This window comes from Strigops habroptila, chromosome 6 (assembly GCF_004027225.2).
Source record: "Strigops habroptila isolate Jane chromosome 6, bStrHab1.2.pri, whole genome shotgun sequence".
In the NCBI taxonomy this organism is placed as follows: Eukaryota; Metazoa; Chordata; class Aves; order Psittaciformes; family Psittacidae; genus Strigops; species Strigops habroptila.
Genome location: NC_044282.2, coordinates 56,240,476 through 56,259,301, shown reverse-complemented (window position 1 = coordinate 56,259,301; position 18,826 = coordinate 56,240,476). Strand labels below are relative to the sequence as shown.

The 18,826-nt window shown below is 42.8% G+C and overlaps 1 protein-coding gene across 3 annotated transcripts in view; it reads right to left on the bottom strand.

The window, feature by feature from the left end:
* Positions 1-18,826, bottom strand: part of EVA1A (eva-1 homolog A, regulator of programmed cell death) — a 208,311-nt gene that overhangs the window by 15,852 nt on the left and 173,633 nt on the right. Inside the window, exon 1 of one of the 3 annotated variants that reach the window (XM_030490825.1) lies at positions 8,207-8,220. The exons of the other annotated variants lie outside the window; for them this stretch is intronic. The gene's annotated coding sequence lies outside the window, so the exon portion shown is untranslated. Of the gene's footprint in view, positions 1-8,206; positions 8,221-18,826 lie in introns of those variants that run through there. 3 annotated transcript variants of the gene reach the window in all.

Here is an 18,826-nt window from a genome sequence, read left to right as displayed (position 1 = left end):
TATTAAAACCACTAGAAAAAAAAAAGTACCTTGGATTTTAGTCTTATCTCAGCATTAAGCACAGAAATCCTGACAGGGAAGGGTTGGCACTTGGCCTGCTCCATTCAATCAGGCTTGGAAGTTAAAGCAACTCAGTCAACAGAACAAGTGATATATGTGGGCAAGAGGGGAAGAAACAGGGCCTTCAATCAACGTGTTAACAGGCCTGATAGTTAGGAGCCCTGCACATTAAAATGCACAGAAGAAATGAGCTGGGATCATCTGGAAGAGAAGAGATGAGTTGTTCGAGTAACCTCTGGGAACCTTTGGTCTCTCGGGGGTAGCAGTCGGCACTGAGATGTGGGTATTTATCCAGATAATAAAATTCTCCAGTAAGTTGGGCTGGGCAGCTGAGCAGCACACGCAGAGGCATATCTTTCTGAATAGCAAGCCATGCTTTGCCACCCACCTTGGGGTCCAACTCAGGCAACACCACCATGTGAGCCAGGACTCAATCTGGAGATAAAAGTGTCACCATTGCTGTGACACTCTGCAAAGGCACCTGCAGAAGGTGGTTCTAGGTTGTAAACCTGAAAGGGAGTTTTTGGATCAGCAGGTTCATTCCTCTGCCACTACAGGCTTTCAAGTCTTGATATAATCTCTCCACGCCTGTTTTACAAGCAGTCCCTGTTACCAGCTCCCACTGCTCATCTGTCTGAATCCACATCATGTTAGCAATAATTTACACCAGTTCCCAAGACCCACAATACCCATTTGCAATTAATTAATATTATCAATCCCACAACAAAACCTCACTGCCACTGCCTAGCAGCTTCCCCCCTGCCGGAGCAGGGTCAAACAAAAACCAGAGCTGGAGTGTGCTCTCACTGGCAGAGCAGACCCATCAGATTCAGCTACAAGCAGCTGGCAGGAGAGTGTGAAAAGGCACATGCTGGTGCTGCTGACAGTGTCCTTATTTGTACTTGGTGGAGACTCCTTCTGCTGAGGTTTTCACACAAGCACTCTCTTGTGCAGCCAGAAACCCGAGGGCTGATGAAAAGAAAACCTTACAGTGCCTACAAGCAGCAAAATTCTGAATTACATTGCTAAGAGTTGGAAAAGGCTAGCCAATACCTCACCTCTTCTTCAAGACAACTTGCTGTGTTTTCTACTATTTTGATCTACCTAGTTTTAAACACTCCAGTCCTGGGGGTTCAGCCAATTGCCATAAAAGATTGTTTTGCAGAGGAATATTGTCTTTCTGAGAAATTCTTTTCCAATATGCTGCTGAGTGTTTCAATTTAAGCATATATATTATTCCCCTAATCAAAACATTTGACTGCTATAGCCCCCAAATTTTACAGACAGGGATTTGGCTCAGGGACAGAGTTTTGAAAGTGTTTAAATATCAGAATGATTTGCCCAATCTCACAGAGGGAATCTATGCCAAAGAAAGGAAATAAACTCAGGATCCCTAGATTTCAGCCTGGCACTGAAACCATCCCTTCTCTGCTAATTTGATCATTTGGTGTTTCCTGATGCTTGCTCAGTCCTAAACATGCTTAAAGACTTCCACTCCAGGAAGCAATTATCCCCTGACCTCCATCTTCACTGTATACACAGATCAGTCAACTGGAGGGGGGATCAATGAAAGCTCAGTCTTAAAAACATACAGACAGGGGTGTTGTAATTCTCCAGTCCTCTGCTATATATTTGCTTGTGCATTTCCAGCCCATAAAGTTTATTCTGAAAGCTCAGTATGATTAAAGCAGATCTGCAGGACCTTCAGCAAATCCTCCTGTGAGAGCTTAAAGCAGAGTACTATTTGAACAAAACATGACTCCCTCACCAATGAAAATTACAACCAAGCCTTTTATCTGGGCAGGCTGGGGCCAGGAACTGTTGATGCTCAACATATTTCTAAAATAATAATAAAAAAATCCTACTGTGAGTAAACACCCAATATAAACTACTGCAGGTTTTAGAGATAGCAGCTCTGAAGGATTTTTGTTTGAGATTTGAAAATGCACAGCATCCAACCAGACATGGGATCATTCATGTTTCTGAACTGTTACAAGAAAGCAGCTCCTTAGCACGTATGTAAGGTATGTGGCTCTCAAATTGCAAAATTGATGTGTGCTGTAAAACCTAAATTTGCCAAGCAGTCAGTCAACAATACATATTAAAATGATGGATTTTGGCTGCGTCAGATGTCAAAATATCACAATATAATCACAGAGCAAGAAGGAAGAATTTCACATGTAAGAAAACCCTGCACCTGGTGACAACAGTACCACCACTGTGTAGCTAGAAACATGGGGGTAGAAGATGCTAACTTGACTAACAAAAGTAAATTGAAGCACAGCCTACACCCTTGGCTTCTTCCCAAGGGTCTCACACATGGCCAAGGAGCAAGCTGAAACCTCTTCCAGCTGCTTGTGCCTCATCTAGCTCTGTGCTGGATGTGCCCCTTTCAAGTGAATTAAACCCCATTTGCATCACATGGCAAGAGGTTTTGCCTCTTCTCCTGATCACGTGTCATGTCAACACCCAAAGCCTGCCTTCAATTCCAGTCCTGACACCAGGCATCCCCCCTTCATTTGACGGGGAAGCTTTTCGGTCAGATATAGGTATAATCGCTTAATAGGAGACCATCAGATCCTACATCCTGAAACAGAATGAGGGAGTTATTCAGCCTGCTGCAGGCATGTTTTCCATGCACAGTGGTTCCAAACCACCAGTAACAAGGAAGTGACTCATGCCAATTACAGTAAGTCCACTTCCAAGCATCATGTAGAAATCAAGCAAGACTGTCTGGGAAAATAACTCTGTCATAACCAAAGCACCTCCCCAAGCCCACAGCCTGCACCAGGGCCTTCCTCCCCTACCCCTCCCTTCAGATGCTGTCCAAAGCAGAAATCCATCTCTGCTGCTGGCAATTTTTGGGCTGGCAGAAAGCAGCACAAGCTGGGATGCCTGACACAACTCATACACTCTGCCAAGACTACTCCTGAGGTAGCCTAGATGCTTCGCCTTTTACTGCATCTTCTGACAGAAGCCAACTACAGGAAGGTTGTGCAATAAGCATATAAACATAACACAGACAACCTTTTATCTTGTTTGCCATCCATGGAAAAGGAGACGTTCATTCTTTTCTCACGCAGCTGCAATTAGAGAAGTGACTTAAGAAGCAGAAGCGATTCCAGTCCAGAAACAAAGCCCATGCAACACAAATTAGCTCAGTCTCACCGTTCCTCCTGGTGAAATCTCCCGCAGGCATGTGGCCCTGTGATGGGAGAGGCTTTAGGAGATGAAGGAAATGTAGGAAATGGTGTACCTCCAAATGAGGGTCCCCAGGACAGTGGGACACAAGCACTGCTCCCTCCCAGCCTTCCTCTCCTTGCACAGGGCTGCAGAACACCTTGCCCTGATCTCTTCTATTTCTGCATGTCCAGAAATGCAACAACCTTATTAAAAGATCCAGTTCACCTAATCTGGGAACTCAATCCATGCATGCCCTCTAGGTACCTAATGAAGGAGTCCTCCTTAAATAAGTTATGCTCTTAAGCTCCCTGTATCGTCAACAGTGAAAGGTGGGTGCCTTTGAAAGCCTCCAGGGGAGATTCTGTCTACTTGAATTTAGGAGCCTAATAAGGGATAGTTAATGAATCATCATGTTACCTTTGGATTTATTCTCCTGAGTGTATCTGAGTTAAAATCTTATGAACTGCTTCACATCTTTTACTCAGGTATTTTTCTTCTATCTTGAACTTCTCAGATCAGGATTTGAAGCTACAAACACCTTAATTTCTATCCAATGATGCATGTGCTTGATCTATCCACAGGCAGTTTTGTTTCTGCTTTCATAGCCATGAAAGTCGGTTGTTCTTCTTTCATCATCTTAAATGTAATAGAACAGAACATGAAGCACCTATTGCCAGCAACTCATAAATCTCCTGCTTGATGTGGCTTTTGGTCTCCAAAGGGCACAGTGGAAAGCATCACATGCACCAGTCTGCTCCTTACACATTCTATTTGGAAAAAAAAATGGATCAAAAGGAAGAAAGCCTTGTAAGAGATACCTGCAGATATGAAGAGTTACTTTTATCTGGTAGATTTCTGCCTGCTCCTGAAGTCAGGAGAGTTCTGAATTTTCATAAAATAATGCATGTTTAGGAGGATGAGACTCAAGCTTAGGCTTGTCCAAATTCCAGCATGCTCAGCTACACCCCCCATGGGACCTTCTACCAGCCATAGCTGTAGGACCTCTCTGGCAGTTGCACTGCATTTTATCTCCACCAGGCCCTGAGACTGTGCTAGTAACTTTGTACACCTGAGCAGCATTAGTGTATTTTAGGGAATTGAGATGGATCTAGATCAAACCATTAATGTCACCTCCAGGTGCTACTGAAGCATGGGTAACTACTATCAGCAAGGCCACTGCAGGAACAGAAATCTGACTTGGCACTCATGCGGAGTGAGTTCCACTCTGCTAAATTAAGCAACTTTTCCTTTATTTTCATGCTGAGCATGGACAGAATCTGACCTTTCAGTTATGTAGCCTCAATCTCAGAAGTGGCAGCAGGCAGGGGAGAAAACACTCTTATAATTACAGGGGTGCTAATAATTATGAGGATGCAGCTGGGAGAAACTGCCAGTCTCCTAGACTAGGAAGGAGTCCAGCAGAGGAGTCCATGAGTCAGTTTTAGGTTTCCTTTTTTGCAGCACACAAGGATGTCTGAATTGGGGGCCTGGGCCCTTTATCAGTTTAAGAGGAAGACACACTATAGAGGATGGCACAAAAAGAAGAATAAGATTAATAAGGAAGTCAGACCTGTTCTTCCCGTCTTTCCTATTCCCCCATTTGGACTGCATCGATCACATACTTCCATTGTTACTTTGCAAACCAGCCTACTCATGTCTGGATTTCTTAGGCGCTATGTCGGTGTCTTCAGAAAAGACTTTTAGTACAGACTGATTTTATGCAATGCTCTAAGAATCTCCACTCCACTTTGGATCAAAGCAAAGAAACGCTAAATTTCAGATTCTGACACAATTCCTATATTTTTCTCTTCTCATGTTCAGTCATTTTAATCAAAGATTTAACACTGCAAGATTTTACTATTTTAAATTACTTTTATGCTACAGAAGTGTTGCCCTTGACTTATTTAGGCTATAGAGCTTGGCAGGAAGTCTCGTGTGCAGCTTATCTATTTTTCAGGAAAATATGTGACACAATATGTGGCTCCCAGGAGGATGCTGACAGAGCAGTAAGCATTGTGTGTTCAAGTGTGGCTGATTTGGAGCCAGGGCATTGCTCATGCAAAGAATTGCTCGCCAGCAAGGGAGGAGAGTCTCTGTGCTCAGGATGCCAACACATACCTGAGCGGTTGCAGCCCTACAAGTTAACCAGGAATCAGCTTAGTCACAGCAACTGATTCTGTGAAACTTGGGGCAAAAGATACTCCTTTAAATTTCAGTGAAAGGTAAACAAGCACTGTCAGTGAGAGAGGCCCTTGGAGGTCTTCACTATTACATACCCAAAGGCAATGGCTGGGTGAGTATTATGTATCACTGTGAGACATTTTAATGATAGCCAGGGCAAAGATATCCAAGATAAAGTAAGGAGAAAGGGACAGAGTAAAGGGCCAGAGTCCCTGAAACACTCTGGAGCTGATGTGAACCCATACCAACGTCCAGGAGAAGGATGGCAGAGAAGTGGGAGCCTAGGCAAGAAAGGAAGGTACCAGGGAAATTAAGATCATCCACAGCTACACTGCACTTTCCTGAATAAAGAGTAAGAAGCCTCATGTTTCAGCATCTGAGCCAACAACTAGCCTGGTATGATCCAACCATTATATTCTAAGAGTTAGGAATATGATTTCTCCTCTGAGACTACTGACCAAGATGGACATTTAGGGGATTTCCTGTGCTCATCTCTGAAGCAATGTCACCCATCCTGTAGCCCACAGACCACTGGTGACCTCTAGGCACCAGAAAAGCGGTCCAGAAAACAACTAATTCAAAGAAAAGTCCAAACCAGCATATCCCTGGATATTCCACCATGGTTTGGTCTCAGTGTCTGCTGGCAGGCACAGCCAGGAAATACTTCCCATCTGCTCTCCTTGTCTAATTAAAAACCTTTGTAATTACAGCAGTAAAACTATGCTCCGTAAAAAAAATATTTTCTTTTTACCTAAGTGCTACTTATCCAACAGTTTGTGCTAGTTCTTTATCAGTTCATCAGCTTTTCCTTTTGGTAATCAAACAGCAGAGAACTAGACAAGGGGCTAGAATTTTTTTCCAAAAAGACAGCGATGCTGTGATTATACGAACTGAGGAATGCCATCAGAAAGCAGCCAGTAACCTCTGTCATTGAAGACAGTGACTTTGTCTGGTCACACAGTTGATATAGTGTGGCAATTCTCTGGATTCCACAAGATGCCCAAACTGGAAACCCTGCATGGGGAAAGGTTATCAATAGCATTGGAATAGATTGGGATTGAACAAAGCTGTATCAAGTAGCTATAGTGCTAAATGCTCATCAGTTATATATGGATGAATGAAGAATATTTACTGAACAAAAATACAGTTTAGCTGGAGATCCAGAACTTGACACTGGGATCATGGGCTCCTGTTGTTCACGACTTGGCTTATACAAGAAGCCAGGCTACACTACCAAACTTGAAATCCAAGGAACTACGAACAAAGTGGCAAAACTATTTTTGATATAAATCCGTATTTTCATGTGGTCATAAACTGTGAGACATCCCCCTTTGGGACTGAGACTTCCTGAGCACAGTGGAAAGTCTGAGGGAAAACGCTATAGATGTTTTTGAATTATGAGAGTATTAAACCTCCCCCTTTTTTTTAAAGAAGTACATTTAACTGGCAAAACATCTCTAATGCACAGCATCAGCCTTAAATTATCTGGCTTGTAGACTGTGAAAAGTTCTTTGCATGGTTTATGTATTAATAATTTTTTTTCTGGTAGAAAAACATGTAATGTGCATCATCTTGCTTCCATGCATATCCTGAGGGAGCAGTAAGGACAGAAAGCTCAAGTGTTACTACTATTGCTACTGTGAGTAACTGCCAGTTTTGTGGAACAGCAAATTATAGTCACTTTCCTGACACCACATAAAAGCAGGTATACACTGTGGAAAACAATGCCAGAGTTTTGTTTTAGCCCAGCAAGGATGGTACTGCGCACCTACCCTACACTCTTATGCAACTTGCCCTGCAGCTACTTCCACCAGCACAGTCCGGGAGCACGGGAAAAAATGTGGGAACATGCAGTGCTGGATGCTTGTGGCAGTTTTCCAGTACTTAATAATGATTATTTTTTTAAGAGAACACGAGGTTTTTTAAAGCTAAATATTTGTTTCTATTAGGCTTCACGAAACGTTCAGCAAGTACAATGTTTCATGCACACTAGTCTGCCTTTTCCACTCTTCACACATGTAATTAAGATTCATTTATATGAATATCCCTATCTCAAATGATACCTGGATTCATGCCACCTAATTGAAGGCACTTTACTGGGAGGCAGCTAATTCATCCCTCAATTCATTCTAGAGATAGGCTGACTAATCTCCCAGTTTAACCACTTCAGTTAAATATCTGCATTAGTGCAAGTAAGGGTTTGCAAAGCTGATCAGCAAGTACTCAAGTTATAGCTATATATTGGTGTAGGACATTGCTGGGCAAAAGACTAATCTCGTTTATTCCAAAGTTAACTGAACTAAACCATCCCGAATCAAATCCTACCCACCAAATTAGTGCAGACATTATTCCAGGACTACTTGGGCCTCCCTTGAGACCTCTCTAGCAGACTAGCAGGTCTCTGGCACATCCCAGCTACTTGATTGACTGGGTTGCCACCCCAGCCAAGCCCTAGGGCAGTCATTTTGGGAAGGTCAGCAATGCTCCCTTTCTACTGGCCTTTGCCAAGCATGGTCCAGTTCCTGCCTGTTGGGGTAGCAAAGCCCATCAACTGCCACCTCTCGTACATCACCTTTCAAAATGACCGAATCAATCAGTTACAAAGTGTGAATGGAGAAACATCTTAACCTGCCACGTGTGCAAAAGTGTTATTATTACATATTCCCTACAAAATGCAGGTTGCTAACTCATAGCCAAGGAACTTACTTCATGTTGTAGGACTGCTATTTTTAGGCTTCCTCTCTGGAACTCTTAGAAAAAAAAAATAAGACCTAACACATACCTTTGCTGCTAGTAACTTGAATCCCGCGCAGATCCTTTATCTGGCATGCACTCAATTTAAGTTGCCACTTCATTCAAGTGGAATATAATGTTCTGTATTGCAGTATTTGTTCCCGCTACTGGATATCTTGAGCCCACCAAACCTGATATCTTATCATCAGATGAAAGGAATAATCCAACACAATGATGCTGTGAACATCTTTTGAACAATTAAACCTTTAACAAACAAATTTCCAGGAGGTGGTATAGACAGGGATGGTTTACAAGACCTTGTAAACAGCAAAGAAACTCATAAAAGCAGTCCTTCAAAGTCTTTCTGTCCCATACTAGGATGACCCCTGTTCATACCAATGGAGAGACTGCTCATCTCTCTAGACACATGCTGCAGAATTTGCTCAGCTCACAACCAAGAGTGGCTGGTCCTTGAAAGGAAAATGAATCCTTATCAATGCAACTGCACAGAATAAAATCTACCTCACAGCTTGCTGGGGTTGTAGTGACAAGATGTTATTAATTGCAGTTCCAATAACCATCCACGTTATTTAAAATCTGAAGTAATCTACCTTAATTACCTTAACTCTAATAACTGCATGGGATCATAACACTTAGAGGAGAAAAATAGCTGTTAACTTGTTGACTGCCAGATGCAGACTGCTGATACGAGATATATCAGATATTAAAGCATTAAAACTGACCTCAGCCTGGCAGGAGAGGGCTGTGATTCATGCCCATGATTCCTAGGCACAGTGGGAGTACAAACAAGTAATTGAACAAAGATCAAAGCATTAACTGTTTCAGTGGAATAAAGCAGGAGATTAATTTACTCTCAGGTAAAACTTCTTCCTAACTTCCTCCCAGTTCAGTAGGAACTTCAGCAAGTCCAGTGTAGAAATCTGTTACATCACCACCTTGTTTACACCTCTACCATCCCGTTAAAATTATTATTGAAAGGAAGGTGAGAACTGGCCCACTATTCTGCTTAGTCAGAGCTTTCCATTTCCAAGTTGCTTCAGAGTTTTCTCTATGAAAAATGAAGAACCTATTATCTGAGAAATCTGTATTTTAAAAAAACTCACATGAAAGCTATTTTCTTCACCCTTGAGCAAATAATTCACCTTCAATTGTGTCCCAGTTAACGGAAAGTCTAAGACAAATAGAGTTCAAAGTAAGGCACATTGTGAAAGAGGCACACTCTAATTAAAAATGCAGTACATAGAAGAAATGTCATCTTTATGCTCGTACAGCACGTGGTGCAAAGAACTGCCTGACCAGTTTCCCAAGAGTACAAGCTTTGGAGGCACCTAAGATTTGCAGCAAAGTTTCACAGAGCTGGAAATCAAAACCTGTCATCAGTCTAATCTCCATATAGCTGGCTCATAAAAGGAGTGAAATGGCTGTGACATTATTCAAACTCAGGCACCTAATGAAATGTATGAGCAGTAATTCTGATATATCATCCATAAACAACTTCCCAGATTCTTTCAAGGGGAATCACAGCAGTTTGCAAAGCAGGGTCTTGCACCCATCCTCACACGCCTTGTGCCACCCTGTAAATCTACTGTCACAGGACTGGAAGGACAGAGGTGAGATGAATGGTCAGACTGGTTCTCCTGACCTTGGAGTCGGTGACCCAGCCTGCCTGCTTCCCTACAGGCCAAGCAGGCAATGAATTGGTGCTGCTTGCTGTGTGCAAAGACGATGTCTATCCTGAGATGCTGTATTTCTGCTGATCATCTCCAGAGGCAGCAAGGATTCTTACTCCTCAGCGGGGGCCTGATGTCATATGAGGATATTTTGTTTTGTTTACCTTCTTCTGAAAGGTCAGAGACTAAATATACCATATCCACAGCTATCTGGAGGCAACAAGCACCTGGATGTAGAGGAAGAGGGAGGCTGTGATCTGGAAAGAAACTCATACATAGGAGGGATGACCCTAGCCTCATCAGCAGACCCTGACCTTCATGCAGAGCATGCCTGGAGTGATGAGGAAACCTGGGAAGGGAAATGTGTGTGGTCTTTCCAGTGTTCTGTTTAGACCTGTGAAGATTTTGTGATAGATAAAGATCATCTGATCTTTGGAACCGCACAAAGACACAAGGAGCATTCGCCTCCGCTCTTACATGTCCTGGAAGAAGTAAACTGTGGTTGCTGTCATGCAAGGAAATTAAACATACCATTCACCTAGTACAGTCTGACAACATTCGTGCCATTAAACTCTCTTAAACATTCAAAACAGGGTGGCTCCATCCAAAACACCTGCTGGGAATAGCGTGTGGCTCATGCTAACTTCTAGGCCATATCAGGACCATGCAACACCAAACACTGTTTCTGCAACTTAGCAGGACAGTCCACTGAGTTCTAGTGTCAGGAGCTCCTGGATTTGGCACTATTTTGCTCATCAGTACAGACACACTCAGTTAAGTTCAGTGATCAAACGCAGAAGACTAAGTAGCTGTCCTAGCTTGGGAGGTCAGCATTGCTTCTCAGGGCGCATAGTATCTGTGACATGAAATCACAGTTCTGTAGCAGCACAACAGACATGGGCACTGATGACCTGGAGATGTAGCAGGCCAACAAAAGAGCTGGGTCTGCCGCCTGTCCACAGCAAAGGAAGCTGGGATAGCCCAGTGGCACAGCACGCAGACACAAAGCCGTGACACATCTGCAGCGCAGGGATGTTATCAGCTATGTGTTATACAAATGGACAGCCCTTTAGAAACACTGAATGCTGAAATGCTCCTCAGGGAAAGAAGGCGGCTGAAAAAAATTCACCTGGCCTCTCCTGAACTGTCCCTGCACACGTGTTCCAGCCATGCCTGTACCAAAAATACCGATTTATACAGAAGTACCTGCCTCTGAGGGACCATCTGTGCTGCACAATCTGCCCTCGTGGAGCAGCACACATCTGTTTGACTTGTTGCAGCTACACAGAGAGCAGCACTCAGACTCCACTGAGAATGAAAAGAGACTGAACTCAGCCAGCCCAAATGGAACACTCTTATCAAACGACTTTATTAGCACAGTGTAGAGCTGCTACCGCCCAGAAACAGGAAGGATACATATTACCATATCTTTCCCTAATGCTTCTTCTTTCCCTTTAAACACAAAGAACAAAAAGATTGTGAGAGTCCAGCAGGCTCATGTGATTGTAAAAGGATATTATACTGGGCACCTCATCCATCAAAGAGACTAATAGGGTTTAAGGAAGAGATGTTGGGATAAAATAGTCTCCTGGGCCAAATTCAAGCCATAAATGTTGCGTCTTTTTATGTCAAAGGGAAGTCTTTGACTTTTAATCTTTCTATATTTCAATTAAATGATCCAAATGACAGAGAGCTAAAATAGATGACAGATGCACAGCTAACACCACCACCCCCACCATTTTCTTGGTCCTAAGATTTCTTTCTCAAATACCATTACAACCACTCTGTAAAATTACAGTGGAACTTTTTCCACCATTACAGTGATCAAATGCTTGTACCAATCATTTGACTTAATGAGCTATCCAAAGACTGTTTCCCATCAGTGCTTTTTTGCAGCCATGGCTGTGCTTGAACCAACTGCAGAGATAACAGATAACTTCCTATGTGGAAACTCTCATCCCCTATCCATTCCCATCTAGGCAAGGCTTTAGAGCCAAACTTGTACACAATTAATCATTTCTGCAAAAATGTGATGGTAAAGTTTGATATGAAAACTCTTTTTCTTTCTCAATTTGACTGAATAAAAACAAAATTCCATCTTCTGATGGAGCTCCCTCTGACCAATACCTCCAGCTCCTCCTCCTTCATTTTCTTGTTCTTCTATTGGTATTTATCAGGGTTTTTCCAGCAAGACAGACCCTGATTGTACTATTAGAAAAAACCTGTCGAAGAAAAAGTCCCAGAGAAATGAGTCCTCATCAGTGTTGAATGTGTGGAGCCACAGACACAGCTCTGGCATGACAATCACCTACAGACAGGACAAAACTGCATCTCCCCACTTCCACAAGAGCCAGAGATTTACAAGCACTCCAGCTCTCTTCAGACAGAAACCTTCCACTCAACCCACATACAGGTATTTCCTTCCCCTGGGTGACAAGCTTACCCCAGATGTGCTCCCAGGTCTGGCTCCAACTCTGGAAAACACAAACTCCTAGAAATAATCAAAGTCTTGGCCTGAGACACCTTGACAGAGAGTTCAACAAGAGGTCTTATACTGGCTTCTGCTTGTTCTGGCACATACACACAGATGGACACAAGCCACCATGAAAATGGACTTGCAGGAGAGGGATTAAAAGCTGGCTGTGCAAGTTGTCCTAAACCCCAAACCTTCTTCTGCCTCCTTTGTTCTGTGCTCCAGCTTTAAAACTAATTGCAGCAAAGAGCTGAAAAAATGCTGCCTATAAATGTAGGGCTTAATCAAACAAAGCACTCAATTATTTGATTAAGAATCATTTTCTTTTTATAAATATAGAGAAAATTCAAAACAGTTGTGCTCTTCTGCATTCACAATGTTGAAATAACCATTGTGGAATATGAAAAGAGTTAGCTGAGGTTTCTGACTGCCAGGCCAGTGTGAGCCAGGCTAAGTCCTGGCCTCCTGAGAGGAATGTTTGGACACAGGGATTACTCTTTTCCCTGGGTAGACACAACCAGTCAGCTGGCCGTATAACAGGCATTAACAGATTGGGATTCAAGCACTGCACGGATGTCAGTCAAAAATTATGCAGAAAAGGCAAAAGATATTACCTGAGTGATTAACTATGTGCAATGAATGGGCTACCCTTGCTCGTCTAGTCAATAGGAAAAGTCATAATTGCAAAAAACATTAATGGGAAGACTTGCTGGTTGTCACGGTTCACATGCCAAAGACATAATGAATGATACCTCTACCCTGGGATGGCATGACTCTCATATCCAGAGGTGGTCCTTCCAAAGCAAGGTCATGACAAGCAGGTGACATGCGCAGGAGGCTTACATGGCCAAACCCGCATCATTTCTGCAGATAACCAGAGCACATCCGCCCCAGGCTACAGGGTTATCAGTCGACAACCCTCATCGGTCCTCACTTGTAAGCCAAATTCTGAAGGCAATCTGCTGTTTAGAGACCAGTCCTATGTGTCTGCCTGCAGCAGAATTGAAGAGTATAGCAGCGGATTTAACCCAGTGACCATAAAACACAAAGTAAATATGATTTGCATATTAGATTCAAATATTCCAGTGCCATGCAAGCATTACCATCAAATCTGATTGAATGAAAGCAATCCTTTGTCAAGGAGAAATCATTTCCTTTTAAAGCCTTCAAACAGCCTTGGTCCATAGCTGACAATTACCATCTGTTTCTGCTCAGAAATTAACCCAAGCAAAATGTTTCCCCAGCAGCACAGTATATTAAGTACATGGGCATGTTCAGCCCAGCCACCAGGCCTCATGGGTGCACTGGGCTGACACCACAAGCACTGTCCGCTCTCAGAGTAAACACAACACAAGGGGAGATGGGGTTGGAGCTGGCACCCAGTCTGTCTGGGTGATCCAAACCAAGTGGCTAGATATCTGGTCAAAGCCACAGGAGCACTGCAGGGAGCTTTTGTCATGAGTTTAGAAGGAGGTTTCAACACCAGATTGCTAGTGGTAGTCACTTATTGCTGCATCAGTATGGGCTTCACCTGACATGCAATTCTCCCAGGATGGAACTCCAGAGCATCCTACAGAGCTCAGTCACATGGACCTCCCAGCACAGAGCTCCCTGGTCTGCTGGCACTGCTGCTGTAAGCCCATGATCTATGTTTCTCCTTGCAAACTAAGGAGGCCCAAGGAGGTCCAAGCAATAGCAAATGATTATTTGTACTCTTTACATGTTCGCATAGCCCCCAACAGAAACTTGGCCCATGTCAACTAGTGCTCTCCCCAGTCATGGCTGGCCATAGCCTGGATCATTGCCCTCAGGCAGTTTGGATATGTGTGACTGCCCTGTTTTGAAGGAAGAACATCTAGCTAGATGCAAGTCTGCTGTGCCACTCACCCCCAAGACCAGAGAGGCTTTGGCATGTTTTATTTCATAGTACAGGTGCAACCCCTGTGCTCTATCATCACCATACATTAACACCTAACTCAAGAAGTTTTGGTAAGGAGTAGGACCCCCCGTGCACATACCGTCCCATTTGCACAAGAGAGAGCAAGCCAGAATCTGAGCTGATTTAAATTGTCCTGAGAAATTTGGCTGAGTCCCCCATGCTGTAGAGTGAAGCCAGCTGGAAAGTAAAGCTTTCCACTCCATGCTCTGCATACACAGCCAAAAATCACATGTGGGTAGCATCACCAAAAACCAAACACCTTCTCCTGTCCTGCCTCAAGTTCTGTGTGAAAACAAACGACCGCCTTCACAGTTGGAAAACTCATAGAGAGTTCCGTGCTTCAGGAAAAAGTATCCCAAAGTAAAAGAGCAGCATTAGCTTCTGGCTATGCTGAAGAGGAGCCCAAGGAGAGATCTACTGGCAAATAGCAAAAAAATAAAGCACAGCAAATCCTGGACCTATGAACAACACATGAGATGGTTTTAGGCAAGTCACTAGATCAAACTGAGACAACTGCAAAATAAACTTGAGAGTCACAGAGTAATAGGGCTGAAAATGACATTGCAGGGTCATCTAGTCTACCCCCTTCCAGACCCATAGCAGGATCCAATCTAGCTTGTTTCTAAACACCCCTGATGATGCAGACCCCACAATTACCACTCCAACTCTTCCATAACTTCCCTCTTTTCATCACTATAATTTTTAATTTTTTTTTTTTAATATAGAACCCAAATTTCCTTTCCTACAATTTCTGTTCTTCTTCCTCTCCAGCAGGGCGGTTAGGGATAAGCAGTCCTCCCTACACCGGCAGAGTTTTATGTATCTGAAAAGTACTATCCTACTCTCTTCCCAGACTTTTCTTTGTAGGCTATATGACTTCAAATTAGGATTCACATTACAGTTGTACCCAAAGACAAAACCAAGGCTGAGGTCCTCCCTGGAACCACACAAATGTAGTTTAAGAGCATCCCTGCTCCAAAAATGCTTATAATTGATACAGAAAGGAAAGGGAAAATGAAAGTAAAAACGTCAGAGATCATTTCTATTTTAAAGGTAGGAACTTGACATAGATAAACACATGTTTAATCTTTTCAAGAACTCCTATAGTTGCAAAGGAGTTTACAGAGGGCTTAGTACCTAACAAAATTACTGCATTTGAAAATGTGGTTATTTCTGCTTCTACTGAGCTGTGAGAGGAACTATTTTGAAATACAACCTGAAGATGTATGAATGTTTGTGACAGAGCTGGGAAACACAAACCAGATTCTTCAAGTCCCCCTCCAAAGCCCTAATCTCAAAACCATTCTATCTTGTAGGGGAAGCAGTGATGATTAATGATATTTTTCAAAGCTCTCCAAAGATCATATATTTTCTACAGGAGCTTGAGACAAAATGATCATTACTTGCTTAGAAACACTTACATGGACCCTCCCTTCCAGGGAAAACCATAACAGCGAATGCAAGTTTAAAGGATCCTGCACATCAAATTTACTGTACATGCAAATTTCCCTCAGACAGAACCATTATTAACTGCCTGAATAGCCAAATTTAGGATTTTCTAAAAATGCCTTCTGAGTTTGTATGTGCATTCTATATCATCCATATGCTTCACTGAGCAATCACTCACCATTTTAATTCATTCCTTTTGACATTAGCACACACACAAATTCCCTGCTTCTTGCAATTTTATGCTTTAGCAACACTTTGCATGCCTTGCACCGTGATAGTTTCAAAGTTAAAAGAACTCACACAGCAGAGGCGAGCATAGTTTCAGCATATCCACAGAATATCAGAGCACTTATGCCAGTCTGGAGGACCACAATATTAGAAAATTAGTGGACCATGAATATGTAGTAATAAATGCAAAGTTAATGCTAATGAACTTAAAAAAAACAGGGAACAGAATGTCTCTAAATAAATGTAAACACAGCATAGTTTGATTTTGTTTCAGGGTAGGAAATTGCATGTGAGGATGGAGTTAGACAAACCATTTGATGAAAAAAATCTGTTCCTAAAAGAGCCTCAGGGGAAGAAAATAAATCTTTAATTGTTCAGATACAAAACATACCCTCCAACTGGAAAATCTTTTGGAGGCAGTTAGCCACAGAGCATGCTTGGGTTGATGACCTCAGTCTGTTCATGCCCACATGACTATGGCAGCACAGCACCACTCAGCACAGCAGCAGGGCAGGAGTCAAGTCAAACTGTACCTAAAGGATGGAGGAGCTGCACTAGGTTAGGAACAGCAGCACTGGAAAAACACACAGAGGTCACAGTGGATAAAAATACAGAGTCTAATGCTCTGACCATGGCACACTACTTGAAGATATAAAAGGGAGGAGCATTTTAGGGACAGGTCATGTTACCTCTCCTGTGTGGCAGGGGTGAGACTGAAACTGGAACATCATGTATAATTCAGGCAGTCCATTTGTTTTAACTTGAAATCAAGATGAAAGAAGAAGTAGAGATGAGGCTGTGGTGTGATTTAAGACCTGAAAAAATGCTTTATGCTGGAATATGGAAAAAACTTGGTGTTTCGTGAATCAACATGGAGACTGTGAAAGATGACTTAACAAGAAACTAGCTGAACACATGCCAGATTAGAGACACAGTACAAGTCTTGAACAGCCAGGATCACTAATCTTTACTATCACTGCCACAGGTGACTTGCCCTTCTTATGGGTTCTCCAAATCAGACCTGAACCCCAAGATTAGATGTGTTTATTGTACTGAACTTAGTACAACAGCAACTGGATAAGATGTAATAAACATATATTAGACCATGCTGGATAACTCCATGGTCCCTTCTGGCTTTTAAACTCTATCAAGAAAGCTATGACCTTTATAAAACACTGGCTGCACTGGAGAAGATATTTGAATGCATGCATAATGAGTTTCCCATTATGCTAAAGTATGCATCTTCAACTTTGTTTCTAAGAACACTTAACCTCATGTTTTTCCAAACATGGCCTACACCCCAGATACTATCAGCTCCTGCATTACTATTACGATTTATTTGCACATGAAGGTAGTATTTCCTGTGATCTCAGCACCACCAGACTCCTTTCTTTTCTGCCAAAATTGGCTGGTCCCCTCCCAATTCTTCCCCATGTACTCATGCAGCCAAACACTCTTCCTTCTGTTTTCCCTAACCAGTGTCCCTCTTGCTGCCCCACCCTGATGTGTCCAAGGAATCCCCCAAATTAGATACCACTTCTTAAATTCTCTGTCTTGTTTTGAGCCACTCTTCTGGGAGTCAGCTTTCTCCCAGTACACAGACACATACCCTTCCACAGTTTATAATCCTCTCTCTTCCCACCCCAGGCCCTGCATTGGCAAGACAGGTAATTTAAGGCACTTTGTACTAATATGCTGTACCCATGTCTGTGTGTACAGTATTAGCTGAGGGTGACTGCATGGTAAGGGGACTTAGCTCAAAACTCTTTAACTGTGGTTCAAATAGAAATGCCTAATTTAAAACTAGATTGGGCCAAAGCTAAAGCCCAAGATTTTCAGCATGCACACAGAAAGAAAGTCCTGTGTTTAATTTCTATAGATATCTAGCAAATGCTTGTAAGTATATTGCAGACCAGTCTTGCACCAGTACACAGATTAACCAGGCAGCCCCCAAGCGTGGCCTGTCTTTGCTCTCAGTGACTGATGACATCTCTCCATGTACACTTCCACTGCACTCCCTTTAAGACTGAGCCAAAACTGTCCCTGTGTGATGGATAATTCAGAGTAAAAAGTTAGTTTCCTTTCCTTTACACTTCAAAAGTGACAGGAAGCACAAGAGCTATATACACACCATCTCAGCAATTGTCCCATTTTCTAACATCCTATATGCTACCTACTGTAAAGCCTTGAGCAACTCGGACTGCCCTCATAGCTGATCCAGCTTTGAGCAGGAGGCAGTACTAAAGGCCCTCAGAGCTCCTTCCCAACCTGAATTACCCTACACCCTATGATCCCGTTTCATTGCCTGTCTGTGATGGAGTTCTGCCTGGAGCCCCTTGCAAGAATCATGGTTTATTTTACCTGGTTTGGCTCTGGGTATGTTACTGCCCTCAGTGCTGCAGATCACACATTTGGGAAGTTAAAAAAAAAAAAAGTAAATGAGAAAAAAGGCAGGCAAGTCCACCTCACCACAGATAGTATATTAAGCAGGCAATGAATTCTTTCACACCTAATCCTCTCTCTAAGACTAGCTAATAAGACCCTTTAACCTAAATAAAGGCATTTTGCACGTGCTTATTTCATTTTAATGCTCTTTTCTCTTAGTCCTGACTCCTGATGCCTAGTTACAACCTTTCTGCCCTTGCATTTGTCCCATGGAGATAAACATGTAAGTTTGTTGTTTCTTACCCCACCGCCTTTGAAAACTAGCACAGAGCCTCCCAGACGCCAAGCCCCTCTTTGTTTACTGCCTCGTTATTTTCATTCACTCTCCTTTGCACTTGCAAAGCAAATAGTTAATGGCAATCACATGTGCATAGGGTGTCACACCCCAGCACATGCCTGTCTGTGATTTATCACCCTCCGCTTCCCGGCACATGAGGCAGCCCA